Source organism: Somniosus microcephalus, chromosome 6, assembly GCF_052327205.1.
Source record: "Somniosus microcephalus isolate GS21.2 chromosome 6, FLI_Smic_1.0, whole genome shotgun sequence".
Classification (NCBI taxonomy): domain Eukaryota; kingdom Metazoa; phylum Chordata; class Chondrichthyes; order Squaliformes; family Somniosidae; genus Somniosus; species Somniosus microcephalus.
This window is the reverse complement of record NC_140992.1, coordinates 65,119,270-65,131,434: the sequence shown is the minus strand read 5'-3', so window position 1 is coordinate 65,131,434 and position 12,165 is coordinate 65,119,270. Positions and strand designations below refer to the sequence as shown.

Below are 12,165 nucleotides of genomic sequence, written 5' to 3'. Positions count from 1 at the left end.
CATTAACATGCATTAGGCCCCTCATTTACATATGCAAAGGGCCCGCTAATATAGCAGTGGGCCGAATACCTGTGCAGATTGAGCGCTAGCTGTCCCACTGCTAAAATGGTATGTGTTGAGGCCGTTTTATGCCTGAATGGGGGCAATGCATACCAATTTGTACCTCATTAACTGGTCATTCGTCTTAATGCCGTTTGTGACACCTTCCACAAAATGGCTGGTGTGTTTACCACACAAAAACAGTAACTGCAGAATATAATTTATTCCATGTGAAGCACTTTTAGACATTTCTGAAAGATGCGATAAGGCACTATATAATACAAAATAAAAACAGCAAATGCTGGAAATACTCAGCAGGTCAGGCAGCGTCTGTGGAGACAGAAACAAAGTTAACGTTTCAGGTTGATGACCTTTCATCAAAACTGGAAAATGTTTGCCACCAGGTTTTAAGCAAGTACAGAGGCAGGGAAAGGGGGGAGAAAAGAACAAAAGGGAAGGTCTGTGATAAGTGGAAGGCAGGAGAGATTAAATTACAAAAGGGATGATGGTGCAAGGCAAAAGGGGATGGGACAAGTAAAGAGCAAAAGATGGGTCTAGAGGAGGTGTAAATAGCAATAGCAGAATCATTACCAACAGCTGCTGTATGGAAAAAAAAGGAGTGGTGGTCATGATCTGAAATTGTTGAACTCGATGTTGAGTCCAGAACGCTGTAAAGTGCCTAATAGAAAGATGAGATGCTGTTCCTCGAGCTTCCGTTGAGCTTCATTAGAACAGTGCAGGAGGCCAAGGACAGAATTTGGAGTGGGGCAGAGAATTAAAATGACAGGCGACCGGATGTTCAGGGACACGCTTGTGGACAGAACGGAGGTGTTCCGCAAAGCAATCAACCAATCTGTCTTTGGTCTCCCCAGTGTAGAGGAGACCACATCGTGAGAATCTAATACAGTATAATAATTTGAAAGAAGTACAAGTAAATCGCTGTTTCACGTGGAAGGACTCTTTGGGGCCCCCTGGACGATGGGAAGGGAGGAGGTAAATGGGCAGGTGTTGCATCTCCTGCGCCTGCACAGGAAGGTGTTGTGGGAAGGGGAGTGGGTGTTGGGAGTAATTGAAGAGTAGAACAGGGCGTCGTTGAGGGAGTAGTCCCTTTGGAATGCTGAAAGGGAGAGGAGGGGTAGATATATTTGGTGGTGGCATCACTCTAGATGTGGTGGAAATAGTGGAAGATGATCCGTTGAATGTGGAGGCTATTGGGTTGGAAGGTGAGGACAAGGGGAACCCTATCGTGTTTCTGGGAAGGGAAGGGTGAGAGCAGAAATGTGGGAAATGGAACAAACACGGTAGAGGACCCTGTCAAGCATGGTCGAGGGGAATCCTTGGTTGAGGAGAAAGAAAGACATATCGGACGCACTGGTATGGAAGGTGACATCGTCAGAACAGGTGTGAAGGAGATGGAGAAACTGGGAGAATGGAATAGAGTCCTTATAGGAAGCGGGGTGGGAAGAAGTGTCGTCAAGGTAGCTGTGGGAGTCAGTGTTTCCTATAAGCTGCGCTGCACTCCAGGGGTCCCATGCAGCAGGTGAGCTGGCTTTTAAATTGGTAAAAACCGCGCATGCACGGACTTTTGAATGGGCCGCGTATATCCTATTAAAGCAGCGCACGGACCAAAAAAAACTTATGGTGAACATTGCTTGTGATCCTTGGCACCTATATAATACAAGTTCTTTCTATCAAGAGTGGAAGGTTCAGAGTAGCACTGGACATGGTAATATTTAAAAAGAGACGAGAAAGGCTTTAATAGAGAGAGAGGGTTGGAGGCTAGCTGTGAGATAAAGGTCACCTATTCGAAGATTTTTCCTTTTATCTTGTTCAGGAGTGCAAGAAAAGTGTTGGAACATCCTTCTTAGATATGGAAACAGTATTCAAATCTGAGACACACTTGAGCCTTGCAGAAGGTTAAGTGTTGTTGAGGGGCAGAGGTTTTTGGCATGAATTAGGAAGTTGGGCTTCTTGAAGGCAGCTTTAGCAACAAAGGAGAAGAGGAGGTTCCATTCTAAAATCAGAGCAGGCAGTGAAGCCATGAACATCAATAGATGAAGGCAAACTAACATTCAGTATTTCTTCATTGTTTACACTGATGTGCAAACTCCTGATGAAACAAAAAACATTTTATTCTTGCGAGCGGAAAGCAGACACTACCCCTGTGGCCCCCAAAGGTTTTACAACTATGTTCTGGAAAAATGCTAGCAGTATTCTGTATGTGACTGTGCTATCTCTATATCAAATCCATCCAATCAACATGTCAAAAATGATAACTAATATTTTTCAAACTTTATGTAAGATCTGTGATCCATGTAATACTATGATTGGGAGATAAAACTGCAATGACAGTTATCATTGCTAGGTTGTTATACATGTAATTAAATTCTACCCAGAATGAAATCAAAGTTGTAGTTTTATTTGAAAAAAATAAATCAATGAGTCTGTGAACTAACTGACAAGACCTGGAAAGCAAATGAAAAATGAGGGAAATTCAAAAATTATTACAAATCCTTTGAGCTCCTCGATGGCTCCATTGGTAAATACAGTGGATAGTTGAGCCATACAGAATATAGCTTCCTATCTTAAATTCCTTTTCTATGCAGAGTTAGTTGATGTTAGCTGAGGTGATAATAAGATGCTGCATTTGACTTTAGTGTCTTGGCTATTGATGGTAACATAAGCTGGGGTTCTTGCTGCCCCTGCTGGAAAATGCACATGGATAGGGTGGATGAAGACCGAGAACTGGATTGGGCTTGGCTGTGAAAGCCCCAGAGATGAATAACCTGTCGACACTCACTAGACTAACGCAAAGGAATAGTCACTTGGATATGCTACTGGAAGGTGCCAAGTGCATGTAGAACTGTACCCCAGCTTGGATTGATACCCCAGCTCAGATTGATTCCTTCTGTAGTGCAGGAGGGGAGAAAATTGACACACATAATCTGTTGGTAATGTGAAAAAGCTACTTTTAATATATGTATAATACAAAAGTGCTGTAGTTTCTTACCTGCAAGATCGAAGTATTGTACTGTCACCAATTTCATTTAATTACCAAAAAAAGTTAAGTGCATTCTAATTATGAACTTACACATTTAGCTTTTTATGGGATTGCAATTTAGCTAGATATGCTCAATGTTGTACCCTAAGGTGTGCCATGACATAAGAACATTCATACAAGGAAGGCTAAATGGGAGCTGTGGATTGCACACTGGCCTTTGGACCATGAGTTTCACACCTGACTCGTGATAAAAGTCTCTTATTTTCTAGCTGTAAGGGTCGTACATTCCCGTTTCTACAGCACTAACTGCTTGGCAGTTTCACAAGGATTGTTGGTGTGAAAAATGGAAAACATAAAACTGATGCAGTTGGGAGATTCCCTTTTCAGATTGTCTACTTTGTTGGGGCAGAGAAGAGGGAGATTCCTCCTACATTTAACCAAACTGTACCTTAGTTGGGAGCAGTAGAGTAGTGGCAATTTTTGAAATGGGTATGTTGTACATCATGTGCAAGATTTAGTTTCTAGTGTAGTCTTTGTGGGTTATGCAGTCAAATGCACAACCTCACATGATGAATTTGCAGCACATTTTGGGATGCACAATTTGGAGGGAGAAAATGAGGCCATGCTAAAGTCATGCTTGAGTCTCATTAATAATGGATAACTATTAAATTTCAGAAATTCAGAAAAAAATCTTGCCCCAGTGTGCATCTCGCCCATATAAACGGAGTTCTCGCCCACATAAACTGGGCGCATGATTGATAAACAGGGCCTAACCTGCTTTAGGTGGTATTTTTGTGCTTGTGTATCATCAGGGATGTCAGTGTTGGGGAATAGAACTCTTCACATTTCAGACACCCAGTGCAAGAACTAGAACAGCAGTGGGAAACATTTCAAACTTTGATCAATAGCATCCAAGAGAAATATATCCCACTAAAAAGCAAGAACAAACGAGCCAGAAATGACATACCATGGATGAATGAAGAAATAAGGGCAAAATTGAAACTAAAGAAAAAGGCTTACACTAAATACATAGACGACAAAGGAGAGGATGACAAAAGGGAACATGAAAAGATTAGGAAAGGAAGTCAAGAAAACAATTAGGGAGGCAAAAAGAAACTACAAAATTAAATTATGAAGGAATATAAAAAGAAATAGTGAAGTATTCTACAGACACATAAATAACAAAAGAAAAATCAGGATAGGCATAGGGCCACTAAGAGATACACAAGATAAACTCACAGGTAATGACAGCGAAATGGCAGACATATTAAATAATTACTTTGCCTCGGTGTTTACCAGGGAAACTAACAGGGTGGACGTGACACTAGAAGAAGAGATAAAAAAAATAGACATTTGAGATAGAAAGGAGGGAGATGGTTGATAAACTAATCAAATTTGAAGAGGATAAAACCCCTGGTCCGGATGGATTGCATATTAAAAGAAGTTAGGGAAGAGATAGCAGAGGCACTATTACATATATATATTTAAAAATTCACTAGAAAAGGGAATGGTCCCAGAAGACTGGCGAACAGCTAATGTGATTCCTATATATAGAAGGGGAGATAGGACAAGCCCAGGGAACTATAGACCAATTAGCTTAATGTCAGTGGTAGGAAAGATAATGGAATCCTTCATCAAATATGTAATATAACAATATCTGGAAACTGAAAATATAATAGAGTAGTCAGCATGGATTCTAAAAGGGAAGGTCTTGATGGACCAACCTTATTGAATTCTTTGAAGAAGTAACAAACGGTAGATAAGGGTAATGTAGTAGACATAATATATTTGAATTTCCAAAAAGCCTTTGATAAGGTACCGCACAGTAGACTCATGGCTACGGTCGGAATATGTGGAGTCAGGGAACAAGTAGCAGAATGGATAGCAAGCTGGCTACAAAACAGAAAACAGAGAGTAGGGGTTAAAGGTAGTTACTCAGATTGGCAAATGGTGGGAAGCAATGTTCCTCAAGGAACAATACTGGGACCACTTGTTCACTATTTACATAAATGATTTGGACTTGGGCATCGGAAGTACAATTTCAAACTTTGCGGATGACACCAAATTGGGAGTTGTAGTTAATATAAAGGAGGACTGCGACAAAATGTAGGAAGATAGTGAATGCATTGTGTACTGACCTTGCTAGACGTGCTCCTATCTAGTTATCCAGCAAGTTAAATACTTATATTCAAATAATTCCTCGTGAAGCCGTTTGCTGTTTTGAAGCTTTACTTGAACAAATTTGTGAAACAGTAAACAAAGACAAAGTATGTTTTGTACATAAAACTGAGTAATATACATTAGATATTACATAAGATATAAACATATTTACAACAGTAGAATAGACTAATTGTATAACAAACTAACATTTGGACTAACTTCTGTAACTACCAAATATTAACCTTTTGCGGAAGGCAAATGGTATGTTGGCCTTCATAGCAAGAGGGTTCGAGTACAAGAACAAGGATGTCTTGCTACAGTTGTACAGGGCCTTGGTGAGACCGCACCTTGAGTATTGTGTGCAGTTTTGGTCGCCTTACCTGAGGAAGGACGTTCTTGCCATGGAAGGAGTGCAGCGAAGATTCACCAGGCTGATACCTGGGATGGCAGGAATGACGTATGAGGAGAGATTGTGTCGATTGGGCTTATACTCACTGGAGTTTAGAAGATTGAGAGGGGATCTCATCGAAACCTATAAAATTCTGTCAGGCCTGGACAGACTAGATGCAGGAAGGATGTTTATGATGGCCGGGGAGTCCAGAACCAGGGGTCATAGTCTAAGGATAAGGGGTAAGCCATTTAGGACTGAAATGAGGAGGAATTTCTTCACCCAGAGAGTGGTGAACCTGTGGAATTCTCTGCCACAGAGGGCGGTGGAGGCCAGTTCATTAAATATATTCAAAAAAGAGTTGGATATATTTCTTAAGGCTAAAGGGATCAAGGGATATGGGGAGAAGGCAGGGACAGGGTACTGAATTTGGATGATCAGCCATGATCTCATTGAATGGCGGAGCAGGCTCGAAGGGCCGAATGGCTTACTCCTGCTCCTATCTTCTATGTTTCTATGTTTATAAACAAAGTATTGTCAAAATACTACACTGACAAAGTTACTATTATGTTAACAAACAAAGATACTCACAGATATTGCGTATGACCTAACATATGAGATCAGATTACACTGGATTGCGAATCCCTCATGGAATTCTCCATTACACTGCCAGGTTCTTTCTGGGAAAACTCCTTCCGGGTCAAACAGGAAGAAAGGTCTACTGACCTCTGCTATATACAAACACTGCTAACACAATAACCACCACCAGAGGGTGCTATCTGCATGTAAAAAGTCCATAAGTCCAGAACACATTGGTTGTCATTTTCCAAAATTCCATAGATTCTAGAACAGTTCTCGTGGATTGGAAAGTAGCAAATGTAACCCCACTATTTAAGAAAAAAGGGAGAGAGAAAATGGGGAACTACAGATCAGTTAGCCTGACATCAGTAGTAGGGAAAATGCTAGAATCTATTATTAAGGACGAGGTAACAAGGTACTTAGAAAATAATAGGATTGGGCAGAGTCAACACAGATTTATGAAAGGGAAATTGTGTTTGACGAATCTGTTAAGAGTTTTTTGAGGTTGTAACTAGCAGAATAGATAAGGGGGAACCAGTGGATGTGTATTTGGATTTTCAGAAGGCATTCGATAAGGTTATTAAACAAAATTAGGGCTAGGATTGGTTAACGGACAGAAAACAGAGACTAGGAATAAACGGGTCATTTTCAGATTGGCAGGCTGTAAATAGTGGGGTACCGCAAGGATCCGTGCTCGGGCCTCCACTATTCACAATCTAGATCAATGATTTGGATGAGGGGACCAAATGTAATATTCCCATGTTTGCTGATGATACAAAGCTGGGTGGGAATGTAAGTTGTGAGGAGGATGCAAAGAGGCTTCAAGGGGATATAGACAGGCTGAGTGGGCAAGAACATGGCAAATGGAATATAATGTGGAGAAATGTGAATTTATCCACTTTGGTAGGAAAAATAGAAAAGCAGAGTATTTTTTAAATGGTGAGAGATTGGGATATGTTGGTGTTCAGAGGGACCTGGGTGTCCTTGTACACGAATCACTGAAAGTTAACATGCAGGTACAGCAAGCAATTAGGAAAGCAAATGGTTTGTTGGCCTTTATTGCAAGAGGATTTGAGTACAAGAGTAAAGACGTCTTACTGCAATTATATAGGACCCTGGTGAGACCTCACCTGGAGTATTGTGTACAGATTTGGTCTCCTTACCTAAGGAAGGATATACTTGCCATAGAGGGAGTGCAACGAAGGTTCACCAGACTGGTTCCTGGGATGGGGATTGTCATATGAGGAGAGATTGAGTGGACTAAGCTTTTATTCTCTCGAGTTTAGAAAATTGAGAGGTGATCTCATTGAAACATACAAAATTCTTACAGGGCTTGACAGGGTAGATGCAGGGAGGATGTTTCCCCTGGTTGGGGAGTCTAGAACCAGGGGACACAATCTCAGAATAAGGGGTCGGCCATTTGGGACTGAGATGAAGAGAAACTTCTTCACTCAGAGGGTGGTGAATCTTCGGAATTCTCTACCCTAGAGGGCTGGAGGCTCAGTCGTTGAGCATATTCAAGACAGAGATTGATAGATTTTTTAATATTAAGGGAATCAAGGGATATGGGGATAATGCAGGAAAGTTAATATGAGGTAGAAGATCAGTCATGATCTTATTGAATGGCAGAGCAGGCTCGAAGGGCCAAATGGCTTACTCCTGCTCCTATTTCTTATAAGACATTAATAAACTTGCAGAATGGGTGTGTAATTGGCAAATGAACTTAAATATAGATAAGTGCGAGGTAATACATTTTGGTAGGAAGAATAAGAAGGCCACATACTCCTTGGAAAATAAGTGTCTAAATGGGGTAGAGGATCAGAGGGATCTAGGGATACCGATACACAAATCACTAAAAGTAGCAACACCGGTTAATAAGGCCATCAAAAAAGAAAACGAAGCACTGGGTTTAATTTCCAGAGGGATAGAATTGAAAAGCAGTGAAGTTATGTTACACTTGTATAAAACCTTGGTAGACCAAACTTGAAGTACTGTGAACAGTTGTGGTCTCTATATTATAAAAGGATATCAAGGCACCGGAGAAGGTGCAAAAAAGATTTACTAGAATGATACCAGAACTGAAAGGCTATACCTATTAAGAAAGATTGAAGAGGCTGGGGCTCTTTTCTCGACTGACGGGTGATCTGATGGAGGTTTTCAAGATTATGGTTTGATAGGGTAGACATAGAGAAGATGGTTCCACTTGCGGGCAAGACCAGAACTAGGAGCCATAGATATAATACAAAAGCAAAATACTGCGGATGCTGGAAATCTGAAATAAAAACAGAAAATGCTGGAAATACTCAGCAGGTCAGGCAGCATCTGTGGAGAGAGAAACAGAGTTAACGTTTCAGGTCGATGACCCTTCGTCAGAACTGGAAAAAGCTGGAGATGGAACAGGTTTTTAAACAAGTGCAGGGGCAGGGAAAGGGGGAGGGGTGGAAAGAACAAAAGGGAAGGTCTGTGATAGGATGGAAGGCAGGAGAGATTAAGAGACATTAAGAGGGATTAAGAGATGGTGCAAGGCAAAAGGAGATGGTAATGGGACAAGTTAAGAAACAAAAGATGGCTCTAGATGAAGTGTAAATGGCACTGGCAGAATGAAAGACAGCTGCCATGTGGGAGGGTAACCCCGAGCTTCCAGTCGCCTGTCACTTTAATTCTCCGCTCCACTCCCACTCAGACCTCACCATCTTTGGCCTCTTACACTGTTCCAACGTAAGCTCGAGGAACAGCACCTCATCTTTCGATTAGGCACTTTACAGCCTTCTGGACTCAACATCAAGTTCAACAATTTCAGACCATAACCTCTAACCCTACCCTTTTTTTCCCATTTTTTTTTCTCTCTCCCACATGGCAGCTGTCTTTCATTCAAAATCCTGTTTCAATGACTCCTCAGACATTCTGGTTTCTCCCATCAATATCCAATGACCTATATTTATAGACCATGCAGAAGTAGTGTCCAAGCTATGCCATCTGCTATGTTTGACTTGACTGGGATAGCACTTCCATTCTGTGAAACTCAACGGCATTAAGCTTCCGTATGGATGATCCTTCTACGCCACCACAGAGGACACTTGCCAGATATACCAGTTTGTAGCTCATATCTGTTTCGAGCACGTGACTGATGCCATATTTGCAAGGGGAAACACTTTTATCGCTTTTCCTGTGGAGGGCTTGGATCCTTTTCCAGCTGGGTGGCTTCCCAAGAGTTCAAGGCATTATAGATGGAACCCATTTGGCCAACTGGGTTCCACACATTAACCCAAATGCAGACACAGCATGAAATGGTACTGCTCTACATGCAAGTGGTTTCTGACCACAGAAATGTCTGTTACCCAGGGAGCAATCATGATGCTTTATTCAATAGTTCACGTTGCCACTCCCTTTGCTGCTGATTCCATCTCCCTCCCCAGCCACTATTGCAAGGTAAATTAGGCTGTTTGCAACCTCTACGTCTGTTCAACTCTGAGTTCAGTTTTGAACTTTCTATCCTCTTCAACACAAGGACTGCTTACTTCCACCTCCACAACATTGCCCATCTCCACCCCATCACTGCTAAAACCCTTGTACATGCCTTTGTCAATTCAAGACTTGATTAATCCGGAACTCTCCTTACTAGCTTTCCATTCTCCACCCACCATAATCTCCAACATGTACAAAAATCTGCTGCACATATCATGTTCCATACTGAAATGCTACGTAGTGATCACCCCCATAGTCACTGGCCTATCCCCCAATGCCTCAAGTTTAACATCTCCATCTTTAAATCCCTCCATGGCTTCATCCCACCCTATCTCTGCAACCTCCTTCAACTCTATGTCCCACTAAACTCTCTCTGTTCCTCTGACTCCAGTCTCTTGTGTATCGCCATCCTTTGTCCCATTAATAGGGACAGAGCCTCCAACCATATGGGTTGTTCTTTGGAATTCCCTCCCAACTCCTCCATTTTGCCACTGTGAAAAAACTATTTCTTCGAGCAATCTTTAGGCCACCTCTCATTGTGTCTTCTTTCTTGCCTTGGCATCCATTTTCTATACGTATATCTGTGAAGTGCCGTGGGAGGCTTTATGGCCTAGAAATTGGGTTGGTAGCGCCGGCGCTGAGCGCCTAAAGAGGCCTAGAATTGGGGCGATGCCCTATGTTGGGGCGGGCGCTATGAAGATAGCAACAACTCAGATATTGACTATACATTTAGCGCCTGCGCTAAGTGTTTGCACGCGCCCGCGAGCGCAAGCAGTTCATGACGTCATTTCAGTGTGCAACGCCTTCTAGGAGTGCCTGAGCGCATATTGGGTGGCGCCCGGAGCCTTAGCGCCCAGCGCTATTAGTGACAGTTCGAGGGAGGGCTAGCAGGCCCTTCTCGGAGTAGGGGGGCGCTATTTAAAGGGGACAGCTTTAGTGCAGATTCTTCTGCCACTTGGCCTGCTCATTGCGATTGTTGCCAGAGAGAGTTGGTGAGCTAATGTGGAGCGGAGTTCTGGGAATGTAGCTTTACAGTACTTGGGTCCTTCAAACCTGTCCGAAGCACTTGCAGCACTACACCTAAAAGCCTTTTGACCAACTGGCATCGGAATGAGAGCTTGTTTGGAGGGCGACGGCCTCATCGCCCAACACTGTGAAGGGGCAGAGAGAAGGCGGGAGAGAGGGCCGGGATTGGCCAGAAGGAGGAGGGCCAATGGAGGTTGGCCAATCCGACGGGAAGCTGCGAGGGTCTTTAGGCAGCAGGTGACAAGCCTTGACATGTCGGAGGAGCAGTGTTTGGGAAGGCTCCGATTCTGGAGGGACATTGTAACTGATCTGTGCCACCTGTTTGGTCATGATCTGCAGCCGCATGAACGCTGCAGAACCTCTCTGTCCGTGATGGCTAAACTGACTGATGGCCTCCATTTTTATGCCAATGGATCCTTTCAGTCAGCCATTGGGGACATTGCGACTGTCGCTCAGGTTGCAGTCCACTGTTGCATCCGGCAAGTTACAGAAGCCCTTTGTAGGCGAAGGCGCCAATTCATTACCTTCCCTCGGACCCTGCACAAGCAGACGGAGGGCGCGCAGGGTGTCACTTCTACTGCGGACTTCCCCATGGTGCAGGGGGCGAGTGACAGCACACACTTGGCTTTGAGGGCACCATGCCACCATCCTTAGGACTTCCGCAACCGCAAGGGGTTGCACTCCCTCAACATGCGGCTGGTCTGTGACCACCGCCAAATCATCATGGCAGTCACCGCGCATTTCCCAGGGTGCAGCCACGATGCCTTTATCCTGCGGCTGACCTCAGTTTGTAACCTTTTTGAGGGGCTGCCTCGAAGACGAGGCTGGCTTACTGGGGACAAGGACTATCCTCTCTGGCCATGGCTGATGACAACACTCCGTGTGGCCGACACCCCAGCAGAAGAGCTGATCAGCAGCGGCCATCAGGCGACCAGGCACAGTAAACAGCACACTATTGGTGTTGTCAAAAAGCGTCTCCAATGTCTGGAAGATTCGGGGGGATCCCTGCAGTACTCGCCGCAGCAAGTAGGACACATCGTCGTCGTCTGCTGCATGCTCCACAACTTGGCGATTCGACGCACACAGCCAATTCCAGCTGTCCCTCAACGACCAGCAGAGCAGGCGGAGGAGGAGGAGTATGAGGATGAGGAGGAGGAGGAGGAAGAAGAGCAGGCGGAGGAGGAGGAGGTGGAGGAGAAGGAGGAGGAGGAAGAGCAGGCGGAGGAGGAGGAGGAGGGGGAGGAGGATGATGAGGAGGAGGAGGCGGAGGAGGAGGAAGAGGAGGAGGAAGATGGAAGGGCTGCTGAAAGTGGAAGGGCCATATGTCAGAGGCTCATCTGGACTCGTGTCGAGACCCCTGTGGCGGAATGATGAGAGTCTTAACTCATGCGCACTTTGGATGTTTGAGGGCCTCTGAATGCCAGCATCACTGAAACTAGTCACATGCACCATGCCACATTGAAACTTCTGTTTATTGGCACAAAAGTCTTTCATTACAGCTAAACAA

At 43.9% G+C, this 12,165-nt stretch overlaps 1 protein-coding gene across 3 annotated transcripts in view; it reads left to right on the top strand.

The window, feature by feature from the left end:
* The window catches only part of nlgn1 (neuroligin 1), a 798,160-nt gene that overhangs the window by 16,369 nt on the left and 769,626 nt on the right, over positions 1–12,165 (top strand). The gene's annotated exons all lie outside the window — the stretch shown is intronic.